This window comes from Eumetopias jubatus, unplaced genomic scaffold (assembly GCF_037043125.1).
Source record: "Eumetopias jubatus isolate StellerSeaLion01/CBP00866 unplaced genomic scaffold, mEumJub1_p1.0 scaffold_3, whole genome shotgun sequence".
Classification (NCBI taxonomy): Eukaryota; Metazoa; Chordata; class Mammalia; order Carnivora; family Otariidae; genus Eumetopias; species Eumetopias jubatus.
This window is the reverse complement of record NW_028274809.1, coordinates 122613728-122629743: the sequence shown is the minus strand read 5'-3', so window position 1 is coordinate 122629743 and position 16016 is coordinate 122613728. Positions and strand designations below refer to the sequence as shown.

At 48.0% G+C, this 16016-nt stretch overlaps 1 protein-coding gene across 1 annotated transcript in view; it reads left to right on the top strand.

Annotated features, from left to right (window-relative positions):
* Positions 1-215: 215 nt before the first annotated feature.
* SLC7A1 (solute carrier family 7 member 1) overlaps positions 216-16016 on the top strand; it is a 78516-nt gene continuing 62715 nt past the window's right edge. Inside the window, exon 1 of the mRNA XM_028105717.2 lies at positions 216-416. The gene's annotated coding sequence lies outside the window, so the exon portion shown is untranslated. The remainder of the gene's footprint in view (positions 417-16016) is intronic.

Sequence of the window (16016 nt, the reverse complement as noted above, 5' to 3'; positions counted from 1 at the left end):
CCCAGGTCTGGGTTCTGGGCGCGAAGACGCCCCGCCCACCTCCTCGGTCCCTGCCGCCGCCGCCGCGCCGCGCTCCTATTGGTGCCCGACGGTGACGCGCGCGAGCAGGCCTGGGCTGCCAGGGCCAAGGGGCGGGCGCGAGGGACGGGGGCGGGGGCCGGGCGCGCGGCTGATGAAACCCGGCGCCGGAGTCCGCCCGCCCTCTACGCTCCATTCAGTCGGCGCCGGCAGGTGTGAGCCGCAGGTCAACTGCCGGGCGGGGCGCGAGGCCAGCCGGCATCCGCTAACCGCAGCTCCTGCTCCCGCCCCCTGCGCGCCGCGCCTCCGTCCGAGCGGCAGTCCTTCCAGTAGCGCGTGCCTGAGCCCCTCGGCGGATTAGCCCGCATCCTGCCACCGGCCGCCCGTCAGCCGCTTCGGTGAGTGCCCGGCCCCCGCGGGCGCCGGGACAGCTGCCCCGGTCCGGGTCACCTTGGAGGGGCCCCCGGAGGCGCGTGGGGCCGCGGGAGGGCGGCGCGGGGAGCGGCGAGGGTCCGGCGCCGGGGGCGCTGGCATCCTCCGGGGTGGGCGCGGGCAGGGCGGGCGCGGGGTTGTGCGCGCGGGGCCGGTGCCCATGCGGCTGTCTGCTCCACCGGAGTCCATTTTGGCTCCCTGAAGACGCGGCGTGGCGCATGATGCAACACCGAGTGAGTAAGCGTGGACGACCCGGCGCCGCCGTGATGCCGGCCGCGCGCGCGCCCGCCAGCGACCCCGAGCCGGGACCCTCGGGGTAGTAGGGGTGGGCAGGGGGCGGGAGCGGCAGCGGGCACGCGGGCCGGGCCGGAAGGCATCCGGAGGCCTGCCCTTACATGGCGCGGAGCAGAGCACCCCGCCCCGCCACGAGGTCCGCGATGTGTCGTCGCAGTGGTGGGAGCCCGCCCTGCGGCCGCGAGGGTGGTCCCGCGGCAGGTGGCCCTCCTGGGGACAGCCACAACCTGCTGGCGGCGCCCACGTCTCTTCCCCAGAGCTCCTGTCGCGCCCCGGAGCGCCTACACCTCTTGTCTGAGTTTCTAGGGTGATTTCGGGGAAGCTCCCCCCTAGGTGGGCTTCCTTGTGACCCGAATTGATCCGGGAAGGCTGACTTCTTCAAGCCTTCCAGATGGTTTGGAGCGAGAGGAAGTTCTTCCGGCTTAATAAAGACCACCTTTTCCCAGTGTGTCCTTTCTGCGAAGTAGAAAACTTCCCAGACCGGGCAGGTCAGGCAGGCGTTCTAAACCTGTGTGTACACGGAGCAGCCGTTGTGCTGAGTAGTGCTACATTCAGAGTGCTGTTTTAGCTCCTTCCCCTTTTCAGTGGGTGTGGGAACCAGATACCAGTGGTGTTTGACTTGTAAGATTAGGGTAGTAGAAACGTGCCTTCAGGAAGAAAACTGCGCCTCCCAGTACACGCGGTGGGGCTCTCCTAGAAAGAAACCTAGAGTTGTGTTCTATTCCAGATTTAGTTACAGGAGGAGAGGGTTGGGATTTTAGTCCCTGGTATATTTCCCTAAAAATGTGCTCTTTAAAATTTGACCAGCAGAACTATGTATGTTGGCGTGTGGCTGAATTTTCTAATTGTCTTTCATTTGAATTGTAATTTATTTGGGAGTTAATAGTAACATTTCTTGCCCTTTATGTTTGATTCAGATAATAGGAAACCATGATACATTTATTCCCCTGATATTTTTAGTTGGTCTCGGTGGAAATTATCGTTATTTTTATATGAACACACCCTTCTGTCATTAAAACAAAAGGTCTTATTTAAGTCACACAATCAAAATAGAAGTTAGGGGGCAAAGTCAACAATGGATTAAAACAGTTTTCAGAGGTTTAGCATATTACCATCATGTTAATCATTATAGATTAAAGAGTGTCAACGGAGTTCTGACTAAACAGGAGAAAAAATAGAGGTCAGTTGTTTGAATCTGGATTTGAGCCACATGAGTGCTCTTATGCATATAATTATTTGCTTTAGAGGAAAAGGCTTGGAAGACAACATTGCCAACCTTGGGGAGCTTGAATTCTAAGACGCATGTTAATTACATTTGGTATAAGTACATGTTTATTGATTGTTCTAGTCTGGAGTTTTTTTTCTACAAAGATCAGTAAAAATATGTAATTATGTTGGAGGGCCCAGCATTATGTCTGATTGGGTTAATCCCTTTTCATTATTAACTATGTATTTGGAGGTATTGGTTTATTAATCCTAGGGAGGAATTTGAAATAGGAATAAGTAATGGAGAGAAACATTTTCCTGTAACCCAGACACATCTTGTAGCTGTTTATCATTCCACCTGGTTCTTGGTCCTCATTCCAAGCAGGACCTGTGGATGGAACCCTAGTGTTTTTCTATATGATGGGTCGCTTCAGGCCTGGGACCTGTCTCTACCACTGCCCTGTTCCAGTCGATGGCAGATCCCATGAACCATGAGGACTTTGCTTTTACTTTGGATGAGGTGGGGAACCATCAGAGGATTACTTTAAATGCCGCATGAAGAAGAGATAGAGGCGGGGGAAGTGGGCAGACATGGAAGCAGGGAAACCAGTTTAGACTTGTAACTTAAGTCTGGAATGAAATCCAAGTCCAGGTTATTTGTGCACAAGAGAGTGTGGCCATATGTCATTTCCATGAGAGGTGATGGCAGCTTGGGCTGGGGTGGAAATGGTAGAGATGTGAGGTGGTTGAGTTCTGCTCCACCCGTAGGCAACTAATTGTTCCATCTGTAGATTTTAAAGGGAGACTCAACCGGCTTGGCCAGGGGATTCCATGTGAGGTGTGAAAGAGGTCCAATACGATTCCAAGGAGTAGAGCTGCCATATTGTATTAAAGAGATGGGAAGGTGGAGGAATGAGCGTGTTGGGAAGAACTCTTTTAAAAGTCACAAATGACTTTTTTTTAGACATTTCCATCCTCCAGGGTCAGGGCTGAACTAGATCTGTCCTCTCAGGGGCCCTTCTCAGGTACATGATTGCATTGTAGCCACCTGCCCCAGGATGGTGGCTTCCTAGCTCTCTTGCTTCCTCACATCTAACTTGGGGATCTCTTGGTGCTTGCAGACTCCCTGTGCTCCCCTGCCACCTTCCAGTAGGCACTTTGGCTGTGGGCTTGTCCCATGGCCAGGATGGGGACCCACTGCCACCTGGGGTTGTACCTCCTTTTTCATTCTTGGGCCTTCAGGCACCTGCCTTCCAGGGGTTTCTTGTGCCTTAAGGTACTGGCATTGGATCCTAGGCCAAGGTTCTATCCACCACAAGGATTTAGGCCTCTTCCAGCCACAGAATAGAGGAGTACCATCTCTCATGGCAGATTCACAGCCTTGTAGTAAACTTGAGGGGCACCTCTCTCCTCTTTCTCCATAATCCACTTCCCCCAACTCAAAGCAGCTTTGAAAAGAACCACCCCTGCACTTGTTCAAACTGCATCCAAATTTGTCATGGGAGGTTTAGTGCATTTGCCACCTGTGAGTCAGAAGAATGGGCAACAAATTGGTAAAACAGTTTGGTGGGCTGCTAATTATGTTCATTCCACTCTGAAGGCATTCCTTCAGATCTGTGGCATTGGCGGAGCTGTGAGTAAGGCTGGTGACCTTAGCCCTTGGTCAGGATTATTCCTTCCAGGAGCACCAGCTGTAGGAAAGACATTTCTGGACATTGGAATAGATTCTGGCATAGGGTTGACCCATCCTGCCACACCCAGTGTCTTTCCTTTGGCTTTTTCCCTCTGTTGATGGTCAGTAACGGTGCGGACTGCCACATGGTACATTTGGTGAACTAAACAGCATAAACGAGTTAGAGCTGTGTGTGGTTAGGGGCCTTTACAGCTTCAGTGCAGCCTGAGATGAAGGAGGCTGCTTTGAGGAGATGAGGACAAATAGTACGAGTGCTGGCAGCTGCGCCACTGTAGGCTTCTGGTGTCCTGGCTTGGCTACTCTGTGGGCAGCCACCAGAGAGGCGTTCAGACTTTCTCAACCCCGTAGACTTGCTCCATCCATAGACTGGGGAAGCCTTCCCTCTCAGCCTCACAGTAACAAAGCTCACAAACTATGAATTCCATAGTATTCTTTGGATGAGTAAAGGTACCGAATCAATACATTTAGATTTCTTTCATGAATTAAGGTCTTTCTGTTATCGGTCTACTAGTCTGATTATGACAACCAGAAATAAAGCTCAGGGAAGCTTTAAAAGCTGCTGCCAGGTGGACTTATCTGAAGGTGGAAGAAAGAATGTCCCACAGCTTACCTGGGCTGTGCATATTTCTCTATCATCTCTCCCTTTCTCCCGAGTGGATCATCAGCTTGTTCTTCCCTTTTCTGGAGGCACAGAGGGCATGGACAGTTTTGTTTCTTTAACATCCTGTATTTCTGCTCTAGTGCTTTCTCCAGAATGTTTGTTCAGATAACGTTCTTGACTGTGAGAACAAGCACATCCTTTCCCATTTGTTTAGGAATGGGTCCTACCCTCCGTATGCTCTAGGCAGAGCGAGTTCTGTATTGTTGCCACCAACTTGCAGTACTGACTCTGGGCTCCAAGGGAGTGGCCTCTGCCCTGCGTGGTCAGCCTGAGTTCTGCATGGATCATGCACTGGGGGGGTCACAGGAGATGCCATGGGCCCCTCATGCAGAAAGGGCTGGGTCCCTGAGTGGGGTCTACTGATGGGATAAGTCCCTTTCCTAAGGGACTTAGGAATTTCTCACATTTCACACATTTAAATGTATTTCTCACATTTAAATTCTTTTCCATATTGTTTGCTTAATAATCGGCTTCTCCTGCCTACCTTGTAGGATTGAGAGGATTTAAATGAGGTAATCTATGTTATGTACTTGACACAGCTTCTGGCACATATCAAGTGCTTAAAATAAATGTTAACTATTACACTGGAAAGAAAACTCAGTTCTTTGGTTTAGGTGTAGAGAAAAATAATTCTTATAACAAGTTTGTTTTGCTCTCCCATTTTGCCAAAGGGTTCAAATAGAGTCCCTTTCCCTTGGAATTGTGTCCAGATTGCAGGGGGTAGGTGTAGTGCCAAGGTGTTGGGACAGTGAGCCTCTGAGGCATCTGCTGACCCAGGTCCGGGATCTGTGGATGTGACCCTAGCTCCTGTACCCTTTAGACCCAGAGGGCTGTCTTTAGCACTGACCTTTTACAGTTAAGGTCATGGAGGGTATTCTGCGGCCTTTTTGCCACAACGAGGAAGGGAGACGTCGGGGGGAGGAACCACAGTCTCTGGGGCTGTGCTGGGTCTGACTGCCTTGGTGACCTTGAAGCCATAAACTCTTTGGGGACCAGGGAACTCCCTGGGTGTGTCAGGTTCCTTTAGATCTCAGATCCGTACACTTTGGGTTTAGCTACTCCTCTGGAAAGCTGTGCTTACGGCCCCATTCTTAGTGCTTGCCAGTGTGTGTCTGTGTGCGCGTGTCTAAGACTGAGAAAGTGTGTGTGTGTGTGTGTGTGTGTGTGTGTGTTTGGGGGAATTTATCTACCCTCATCATAGTCACATTTTGTCCAAATTACCCTGAGGGCTTTGGGTTTAGAAACCAAAGCCAAACACTTAGGGCACCCTCTGTTTTTCACCTTATTTCATCCCTTCCTGGAGGTGACAACGGAGGGTCCCCTAGTGCCTTGGGGCAGGGGTGGTGGCACCTCACCTGGGGCAGGAGTGGGAAGGCAAGGGTGCAAACCCACTGTTAGCCACTCTTCCTGTTACTTCATCACAGTGTTGTCACTGTCGTCTTCCTATCTTAAAGTGGCTTGGAAGTGTATCTTCTTATCTGTCTATCAAGTGCCTTGAACCAGAGTCTATTACATCAGATAGGAAGGAAAGGAGAGGCCTGGGGCTGGGTAAGATCAAGACTCAACAGCACTTACTGAATACTCACCATGTGCTTGGCATTTTATGTTTTCATGTAATCCTCACAGCTGCCCAGTGAGGTTGGCACTACTATTTTGAGTGATGGGAAGCAGAAGCCCTGAGAAGTGATGCAAGTTGCCTATAGGCACGCACTTGGGCAGTACGTGGCAGAGCGCGGATTTGAGCCCTAGGGGCCTGGCTCCAAGTCCTGAGCGTCAGTGTGCCCTAGGTCTGTGGGTGGCAGCCTGTGCCGGGCGCCGGCCTCCCCTGGGACTGTGTTCTGGCATGCCATGTGCAGCAGGCAGTGCCAGGCCTGAGATTTCAGCCCGCACCCCTGCAGCTGCTCAGCCCCATGCCCCCCTTGTTTCTGAGTGAGCCCTGGAGCCGCGCCGCTGGACAGCACCCTGCTTTTCCTGCACTCCTGCCGGCCTGGAACGCAGCGCTCTCCTCCCTCCGTGCCAGCAGCCGAGCCCTGTGCTCCTGGTGCAGCTGGAGCTCTGGTGCCCTGGACAGCTGTGCAGGACGGCGGCCACACTGGGAGTTGGCGTGCGTGTGGTGGAGATCGGCGGGGCCGCAGGCTTCCTGGGTCACAGTTTGGCATCCTGGTCACCAAAGCGGAACTGGATGTGGGACTTGCTGCCCATGCCACGGGGGGAGCCCTGTTTCACTCCTGCATGTCCAGCCATCTGGGCTCCGTCCGGGAGAGCCCTCTGCAGGGCGTCTTGTGGGAACCAGGAACTTCGCATGGGGGCAGTCAGCTTCCTTCCAGGGACCCAGGTCTTGACTGCTGATTTCCCTAGTGTGCTGAGGCAGGCTGTTCCAGCCAGGGTAGCAGCCAGCAGGTGGAGCAGGAACCCCTCCTGCCTCTCTCCTCCTCTTCTCCCGCACTGTTCCTGCCTTGTTTGCATAACATTTCAAACTTAAAAAAAAAAAGTTGCGGGAGCAGTACTAGGAGCTCCTCTCTACCCTTTTCTCAGATTCACCCAGTGTTTGTGCTTTGCTCCTTCTGCCCTTCTTTCTGTGTAGGTATCTACGGCTCCATCGATCTGTCTGCACACACCTATTTGCGTTTTTTCCTGAATGATTTGAGAGTAAGCTGAAGACATCATGCTCTTTTATGTACCCCTACAGACTTCAGTGTGTATTTCCTAAGAATAAGGATGTTCTCTTGCCTAGCCACAGTATGATACCCGAATCAGGAAATTGAACATTGATTACACATTGTTATCCAGTCCACAGTCCATATTCGACTTTCGGTTGTCCAGATCATGCCCTTTATATATAAAATTTTTGTGTGTGTGGGAGGGGACCTTTCAAAGGAACTGTTGTCTAAATTTCTATCTCGTAAGCCTCTTTAAAAATTTTTTTTCTGAAAGTTAGAATGCTCATTGTGAAAAATTTGGAAACTACAGAAAAATAAGAGAACGGGAAAATAAAAATCTTGTAATTCCAGCATAGAGGCTTAGCGCCAGGCTGGGTTAAGGGTTTGCAGAAAGGTGGGTGTGGAAGGCTTTCACTCAGGGTGACCTGGTCACCCAGACTTATACCCCAGACAGGCAGGGCAGGAGCCCATGCTGTCCTTGGGCTATGGGGAGGAGCAGGTAGGTTCCCTGTCTGGAGTAGAGCAGAGGGGAGTGTTTTTCCTGCCCCTGCCTACCTCTTGAGTGGTTGCCCACCTGAGCAGGTGAACTTAACCACCTCGGGGTTGGAGAGGGTGGAGATCATTAGTAAATACCTAGAACTTGTTCAAGACTTGAATGTTGCAGGTCCTCTCTTGTCCGATATATACTCCTGACTTCCTAGACTTAGTGGAGAGGGGAGGATGGGCATGGGCCTCAATCCAGAGCAATGGCGCTGGCCTCTTGGCAAATATCTTGTGGTTATTTATTATTTAACATGCTTGTTAGGCTTACCTATTGTTGAACCTCTTGGACCCCTGCTAGCGGGCCAGTGGGGAAATAGGAGGTGAAATTCTAAATTGTGAATTTTGCTCTTTGTCAGTGACTGTGCTACCCAAAAGTTCCTAGGGGAAGGTTTTAAAACTTTTCTAGAAGTGTGGATCTTGCTCCTGCATTTCATTTATCCAGACTGCCCTCTTTGTCATCACCAGCGATAACTGAACGGAGCTCACGTTTTCCTGGCCTGGAAGAGGTCTTCGCTGAGTTAATCTGGGATCTGGAATGGTTTTGTTCCAAGAAGCTGCTATCGCCTTGTCCACGCCTCCCCATCCTTTGTACCTCAGTTTCCCTGAGCTGTAAACCTACATTATGTGTGAAAAAGGGCTCCTGAAGGGCGTGATCAAAAGCCTCGAGTATTTTTCCATGTGTTTATTTTTTCTTCTCCTGCACCAGACCCTCTCCTTGAAGGAGCTGGCCTTGAGAGTGACAGGGTGGGCAGCCGCCCAGACTGTGGACACCCTGCTGAGGCCACGGAACTCCTAACCTGGATGGCCAGGACCGGAGGGCTGCTCTTCAAAGAAACCCTTTGAAGTGCAAACATTTCCTTTCCTGAAAAGAAGGGAAATTGAAATGAAAACCTATTGTTCTGTGCAGACAATGTTCTCCTGGATCAAAGAGGGAGTGAGGCTTATAAAGGGAGATTCACAAATTAGACCTTAACGTGGTACGTGGTGACAAAGGTGTGACTGCATTGGTGTCCACTTCCCAGGCTCTGTGACTTGGTAAGATTGTATTTTTCTCCCCCACCTAAGGTCCTAAATCTAGGTTTTTCATGCTATGTTGAACTATGTCTCTTGTTTGTGTTTTTGTCCTGTGAGCATTTAGAAACATCTTTTGGTAAATTCTGATACCATCCAGGATGGAATATTACATAGCCAATGAAAATGGCATTTTCTTTTTTTTTTTTAAAGATTCATTTATTCATTTTAGGGGGGGCAGAGGGGCAGAGGGAGAGAATACCAAGCAGACTCCCCACCGAGTCTGGAGCCCGAGGTGGGGCTCTATCCCATGACCCTGACATCATGACCCAAGCCGATACCAAGAGTTGATGCTCAACCAACTGAGCCACCCAGGTGCCTCGAAAATGGCATTTTCAAAGAATACTTGATCTCATGGGAAAAACTTTGCTGTTAAAAGTGAAAGTAAAGTCTGGATGTAGTTTTCTATGTTCAGTATTATCTGAGATATATATATATTTGCACAGAAAGGAAACACGGTTAAAATTGGACTTTGGTTTGTTCACTGATCTGTATGTAGCATCTAAAAGAGTGCTCAACAAATACTTGTTGAATGAATATTTTCATAGTAAAATAATATTTTTTTATTTTTATTTTTTTTAGAGAGAGCGAGTGTAGTTGGGGAGGGGAGGGAGGGAGGGGCAGAGGGAGAGGGAGAGAGAGAATCTTAAGCAGGCTCCATATTCAGTGTGGAGCCTGATGCGGGGCTCGATTTCACAGCCCTGAGATCATGACTTAGGCCAAAATCAAGAGTCGGACACTTAACCGACTGAGCCACCCAAGTGCCCCAATAAAACAGTAGTATTTTAAAGGAGGAATGTTTTTGGACTAAATAGTAATATTTTGGCAGGTGGAAAGAACAATAAATTATTTTAAATTTCTGTTGTACTTCTGCCCTGGCATCTCAGTTTGGGGTTTATTTTGTTTTTTGGTACAAATATGTTCCACATTTTGTACTTTGGTACAAATCATACTGTGAATGAGTGACTTTGACATTTCTAGTTCTGGAATAATCCTCTCCTGTTGAAATTAGAGTATCAGAATGTTAAGGTTTTCCTGGGTTGGCTATTAGGCACTTTCACAGATGGGGTAAAATCATGTTTTTGCTCATACTCTGTGGCCGATGTACCATTGGAGCAGCTTGTCCTGTCCTGTGGTTGACAAGTTTTGCCTGGTTTCTCCAGGATGTCTCATCTTTGAGTATTACTACTACCATGAGACACTGGCTGTACATTGTCCTGATTCCTAATTTGTAAGTTCTTTAAAGACACGGCTGTCATCCTTACCTGCAGTATAGGTCAGCTTTGAAAATGGCTTTAGTCTTGGTGGTTTCTTGCAGGGAGGGTGAATGTTGCAGCCACCTGTACCTGTCCTAGGTGAGATCATTTCACTCCTCTCAGAAGGACACAGGCACTTCGTTTTCAGAGCTGTATTGGCAGCCTTTCCACCATGCCGTCCACAGCGGGGTTCTAGAAGCCTGGTCTTTGGGAAGGCTTTCTATGGGCCATTTGGGATTGGGCTGGTGGCACCCACACACTGGTTCTCCTGAGGGTGGCGGCTTTCATCCTCCTGTGGCTGCAGGCCACAGTAACAAATCAGTTTACACCGTGATCAAGTTCACACACAGGGACATACATATCTATAGATTAAAATGAAAGTTTGCATGAAACATTACCCATTATTGTACCTGCGGTGCATTCTGATAATTTTCATTCTTTTCTATTGCATGCTTTCTTTTTTTTAAAAGATTTTATTTATTTATTTATTTGACAGAGAGAGAGAGACAGCGAGAGAGGGAACACAAGCAGGGGGAGTGGGAGAGGGAGAAGCAGGCTTCCTGGCCGAGCAGAGAGCCCGATGCAGGGCTCGATCCCAGGACCCTGAGATCATGACCTGAGCCAAAGACAAATGCTTAACGACTGAGCCACCCAGGTGCCCCTTCTATTGCATGTTTAAAAAAAAAAATTCCTGGTGGCAACTTGCAGTTTGTAAACATTGTTAGGCTTGGGCATGCTAGCCTGCAAACCCACCTGCCACTCCACCTTGGTGGCCTGAATTTCGGTGTGGTGGGCTGGGGAATGGGAGAAATTCTCTGTCCAGACAGGTTTGGACAAAGGCAGTGAGGGGATAGAGGTTTCTTTTCGTGGTGATTTGAGGGTTTCTAACTGACATTCTTGGACATTCTTGTTGACGATGATTCCCAAGAAGGTGAGTAGGGACACAGGGCAAGACCTGTGTGAGTTCCTGGTGTACTTTCCTGCTGATGCAAACAGGGTGGACTCTGTCTTTCCTTCCCCTCATGTGCTGGTGATTTTGAAGGTGGCCTGGTTAGGCTATGTGTGGTTTTTCAGAGATGGCCCAAATGTTTGTTAATTTCAGCACTTTGAAAAGTCTTTTTTTGAGTTTATTGTGAGTTGAGGCAGAACCTATCTGAAATATGAGTCTTTCAGAGTTAAGAATTGTGGGAAGAAGAGGGAGAAAAGATACTATAATAGAAATACTAATTTTTGGACTCTCAAATCTGATGGATTAAAATTGAACAGTATTGAAAATAAAATATTAGTGATAACAACCATATCATTAAATAGTTTTCCTTGAAAAGTTTGAATGGATTTTACATAAGCTTAAATCTTGCTTGAGAATTGTTTGAATTTTTTTTTGCTTAGAAAATAAATATTTTTTAGGTAACAAGTCTGTGTATATAATTCTTTTTTTAAAAGAATTATTTATTTGAGAGAGAGCATGAGAGCAAGTTGGGGGAGGGGCAGAGATTCTCCCGCTGAGCATGGAGTCCCACTTAGGGCTCGATCCCAGGTCTCATGGGTCCTGAGCTGAAACCAAGAATCGGATGCTTAACCGACTGAGCCACCCAGGCGCCCCTGTGTATATAATTCTTAAAACAATTGTAAATCAAGGGAATTGATTCTATGGACAAGAGCATAGTAACAGAACAGAATCAGAACAAGATAAGTTGCCTACTTTGTTGAAACATTGTACAAATATCTGTCCTTGTTTCTTGTAAACTTCTTTTATTTATTATGCTTCTCAATAATAATTTATTGTAAGAATTCAGAGTACTTAGTTTACAGTCTTTGAAAAATTCATCTGTAAGAAACAAATATTACCACCACTACTGATACTATTAGAGAAGAATCCTCATGAACTTGATTTTATGCTCTTATATATGTTAATATTATGTGACATAGGGGATAATCTGTAACTAATTGCATAACATATCCCTCATAAATATATAACCTCAAATTTGTAGTAGCTAGTTTTGTTTAAGAAAAAAACACTTGTTGGAAGACATTTCTTTCTTTCTAGAGGGCAATCTTGGGTGATACTAGGCAAGAACACTCATTAATTCTTTGAGTAATCTGAATTAAACTGGGAAGAATGTCTCACTAGTCTCAGAGTTGGATACAGTTGGAATTTTGGAAATTATCAGGTGTAGTTTGTGGCAGGATTCAGGCCTAATTACTGAAAGACTCTGTAAGGTCTGTGGTCTGATGAGTCAGGCAAGGGAATTGCCACCCTAGGTTTCTTGGGTGATTTTGAGTGAGGGCAGAGGCTGGGGAGGAGAACATACTCTGCACAAAGCCCCATCACATTCCTGTTACTTCTGGCTGGCTGTTAACTGTATTGCCTTGAGGATCTGCAAGGGAGTTCTTGCTGAATCACCCCAGAGAGCCTTTGAGCTGGTGGGAGGTTTGAAGCTTCTTAGGGGTGTTGGCTCCCCTGCAGGGGTCTCTTTCCAGTGAAGTGTGGGACTGTGCAGATGAAGGGAATACCATTTGCCCTGGAGAGACAGTGGGAGCAAGGATGGAGGGGGGTGATCCCTCCATCCTGATGCTTTGTGGGAGCAAGCAGCACTGCCCCAAGTTCAAATGAGTAATGACTCAGAAATTGTGGTTCTCTCCCCTTGTTCTAGAATTGTTCTTTTTTTTAAGATTTTATTTATTTATTTATTTGTCAGAGAGAGAGAGAGAAAACACAAGCAGGGGGAGCGGCAGGCAGGCAGAGGGAGAAGCAGGCCCACTGCTGAGCAAGGAGCCCGATGCGGGACTCAATCCCAGGACCCTGGGATCATGACCTGAGCTGAAGGCAGACGCTTAACCAACTGAGCCACCCAGGTGTCCCTAGACTTGCTCTTGCCACTAGACAAGAGCTGCTCTTGAGCTAACAGGACTTTTTGGCCCACCGTATTATGCGTGTGGGCATGGATATAGGCTCCTTTAAAATTCTGTGGCCTGAAGCCATAGCCCTGCTAGGTCTAGACATCACAAGAGGCCCGCACCTACAGATGCAGTTGTACGCTAGTAAAATAAAAATTTAAACCTAGGGACGAGACTAACCATGTCATATTTTGTAGCACATAAAGCAAGAGACTTCGACTATAGTGTGTATGTTGGATGTATTTTGCAATATGTCCCTTACTTATTACTTTTACTCTTCTGTCACTGTCTAGAAATCATGGAGGTAGGCACACACATGTGGATTGGGCAGACGTAATAGGGCAGGCATTAAGGAGAAAGAAAAGGGATGCATTTCAGTAAGTATGTAAGTTAAATAACTTACATAATGTAATAGCGCCTTTCATAGCCTAAGGTCAAACTTCAGGAGGCTGTAAACTACCTAGACCAGTACACACACACAGATCCTTCCCTGGGGATCTCCCTGAAAAGCAGATCTGATTCAGCAGGTTTGGGGTGGGCATTTCTAACCAGCTCCTGGGATCTCTTGGATGAGCAGGCATCTGTCCACTGCTAGAACCTGGAACTAATCAAGGAGACCTAAGCTCCCAAGGACAGTGCCTGGGCACATTTGTCTTTGTGGCTCCAGTACCTGGAGGAGTCCCTGGTATTGAGTAGATGCTCAAAAGATACCTTTTCAAGAGCTCAAGCAGTTGTTGTCCCAGAGCCCATAGACTTCAGGGCCCTTAGGATGGAAGGGGTGTGGGGGCCCATTGGTGTACTCATTTCTGACCAGCCTGTTATCTGTTTACAGCCAACTGCAGATAGGCAGTGGTAAGTCAGACTGCAGAGGTGGGGCTTCTAACCCTGGGGAGAAGTGATAGCCGAGGCCCTAGCAGTAGGAAGGCGGCAGAACAACATAAAAGGAGATGTAAGAGGCGCCTGGGTGGCTCAGTTGGTTAAGCGACTGCCTTCAGCTCAGGTCATGATCCTGGAGTCCCGGGATCGAGTCCCACAATGGACTCCCTGCTCAGCAGGGAGTCTGCTTCTCCCTCTGACCCTCTTCCCTCTTGTGCTCTCTCTCATTCTCTCTCCCTCAAATAAATAAATAAAATCTTAAAAAAAAAAAAAAAGAGATGCAAGAAGTAAATAACCACTGTGGTTTGGGATACTTTAGCAGAGCAGCCGGCAACTCTGCCTATTTCAGGAGGTCTGTGTATATGACCATCTGCAGCTCTGTACCTCAGTTTCCCCATCTGAAAACTGGGGAAAGTTACAGTTCCCCCACACTGTAGACTGTGTTGAGGATTAAATATATCAAGTGAGTTTAGAATATTGCCCAATATTCAATAAATACGAGCTATATATTTTATATCAGGGTTGGTATATTAAGGGTTAAGCTTCAGCCATCAGGCAGGTTTCTGCCAAGTGAGAAATCCAGTTCCAGAGGCTGCACATACATGTGTTATTACTTTGCTGGTAAAGGAGTAGGTGTAAATTAACATGCAAAGCGATTCCTCCAGAAGGCTGGGGAGTGGTGCAATGGGCTCAGGAGAGGTTCCTACTTGTTCTCTCTTAGTCAGGAAATTCTTAATGCAAGAGATGAATGTCAGGAGCTTTCTAATTAAGGGACAGGGGGAGACGTGCCGAGGGATGGGGCATGGCTGTGCCAGAGCAGGAATGGGAGGCGAGGTTCCATGTCCCCTGCTCAGAAGACCTTAAACCAAGATGCCACTTAGCAAAGGAGGGCATGTGTTTGGTTGGACGCTCAGGTGTTGAAGCCCCCTTGCATTTCCTTGTGTTTGGTTCGGAGCAGTTGTAGATAGAGATGGATGGCTGAAGGTGAAAGGGGGTGCTCAGGCTTAGATCCCATCCGCCTCCCAGAGGCGCTGGGCTTGGCCAAGGGGAGAGACTTGCCTTTGAATAGTCGGGGAAGAACTTGTTTTGAGAGTCATTCAGTTAGAGTCTTTGTGCCTAGTACACGTGTTGGCATTGGGGGCATTTAAAGTTTAAGAAAGAAGGCAAGCAGAACAGTTTCTCAGAAAGCTTTGATATGGTCCTGTTCCCCCATGTTTCACTGCAAATGCTGTGAAAATCTCCAGAAGTCCTCCGAAATTCCTTGATCTGAGTGGTATTCTCGCACCTATTCACAGGCGGGGAGAAGCCAAGGGAATAGAGTGTTGTTAAATTCAGTGTATATGATTTTTATTTTTGCTGTGTTGCCTGGGTTCCTTAATTCATATGCTTATGAGAAGTCTTTCTGTCAAATGGCATATAGAAACATCATTTACATTTTTCTATAAAATTTGAAACTTGTCATCACTTCTGTAAACACTTGTGAGCCAAGACTGGATCTTCTTGGGAGCTCCGGGGTTGGTGGTGGTGACGGTGGGGTCAGGGTGGGCGGCAGGGAGGACTGACCCGTGCCTGTGCTCCATGCCCTTTGGTAGTTTCTGCCTTTGGCCTTTCACATTTGTTGCCTTTATGAAACCCCATGATGGTACCGTTTCTTTGGGACAGTCAGGTTTTATTTATGGCATCTCACACAGGAATGTAGAGGGTGGTTTCTAATCAGCTCTTTTACGCTTTTCAGTCTCGAGAAACCTGCACAGTCTTTATTTGTCTCACCACATGTTAAGATGAGCAGCTTACATGGGTGAAACTTTGCAGTGGGGCCTGTGAATAATCACTCTGCTCTTTAGCTCTCATCAGGTTGGCAGAGATAGGTCTGTCTAGCTCAGCAGAGCAGCCAAGCAAGGAAATTAAGACATGTTTTAAGGTGTAAAAAATGTGGGTTAATGGCATCTGGCACAAGTTCCACTCTCCATGCACGTCTGTGTATTGTCTGAACACAACAAGGGGTAACTTGAGGAATAGGGGATGTTTTTATGAACGTGCAAGGAGTTCAGATGTGGTAGAGGGGCAGCATGGGCTCTAAACATGGCTCGATGAAAGGTACTTAGCTCCTGGAGCCCTTAGTCCTTTGCTGCCTAGCCACAGGGTCCTCCTGGGGATTCGTCACATCTTCCTCTCCAAGTACCCCCACTTGCCACTCCCTCGTCAGTTAGACATGGCCTAGAAGTCCAGAGACCTCCATGCCACCGGCCTAGCCACGGACTAACGTGATCCTGGGCGAGATTCAGCACTCAGGGCCACATTTTCTGCTTTTGGATTCAGAGGGATTGGATTAGGATACTCTCTTCGGGGGTTCCAGCCCTTAGCAGGAAGTTGGTTACATTCCACGATTATGGAGCTACTGAAGAGCT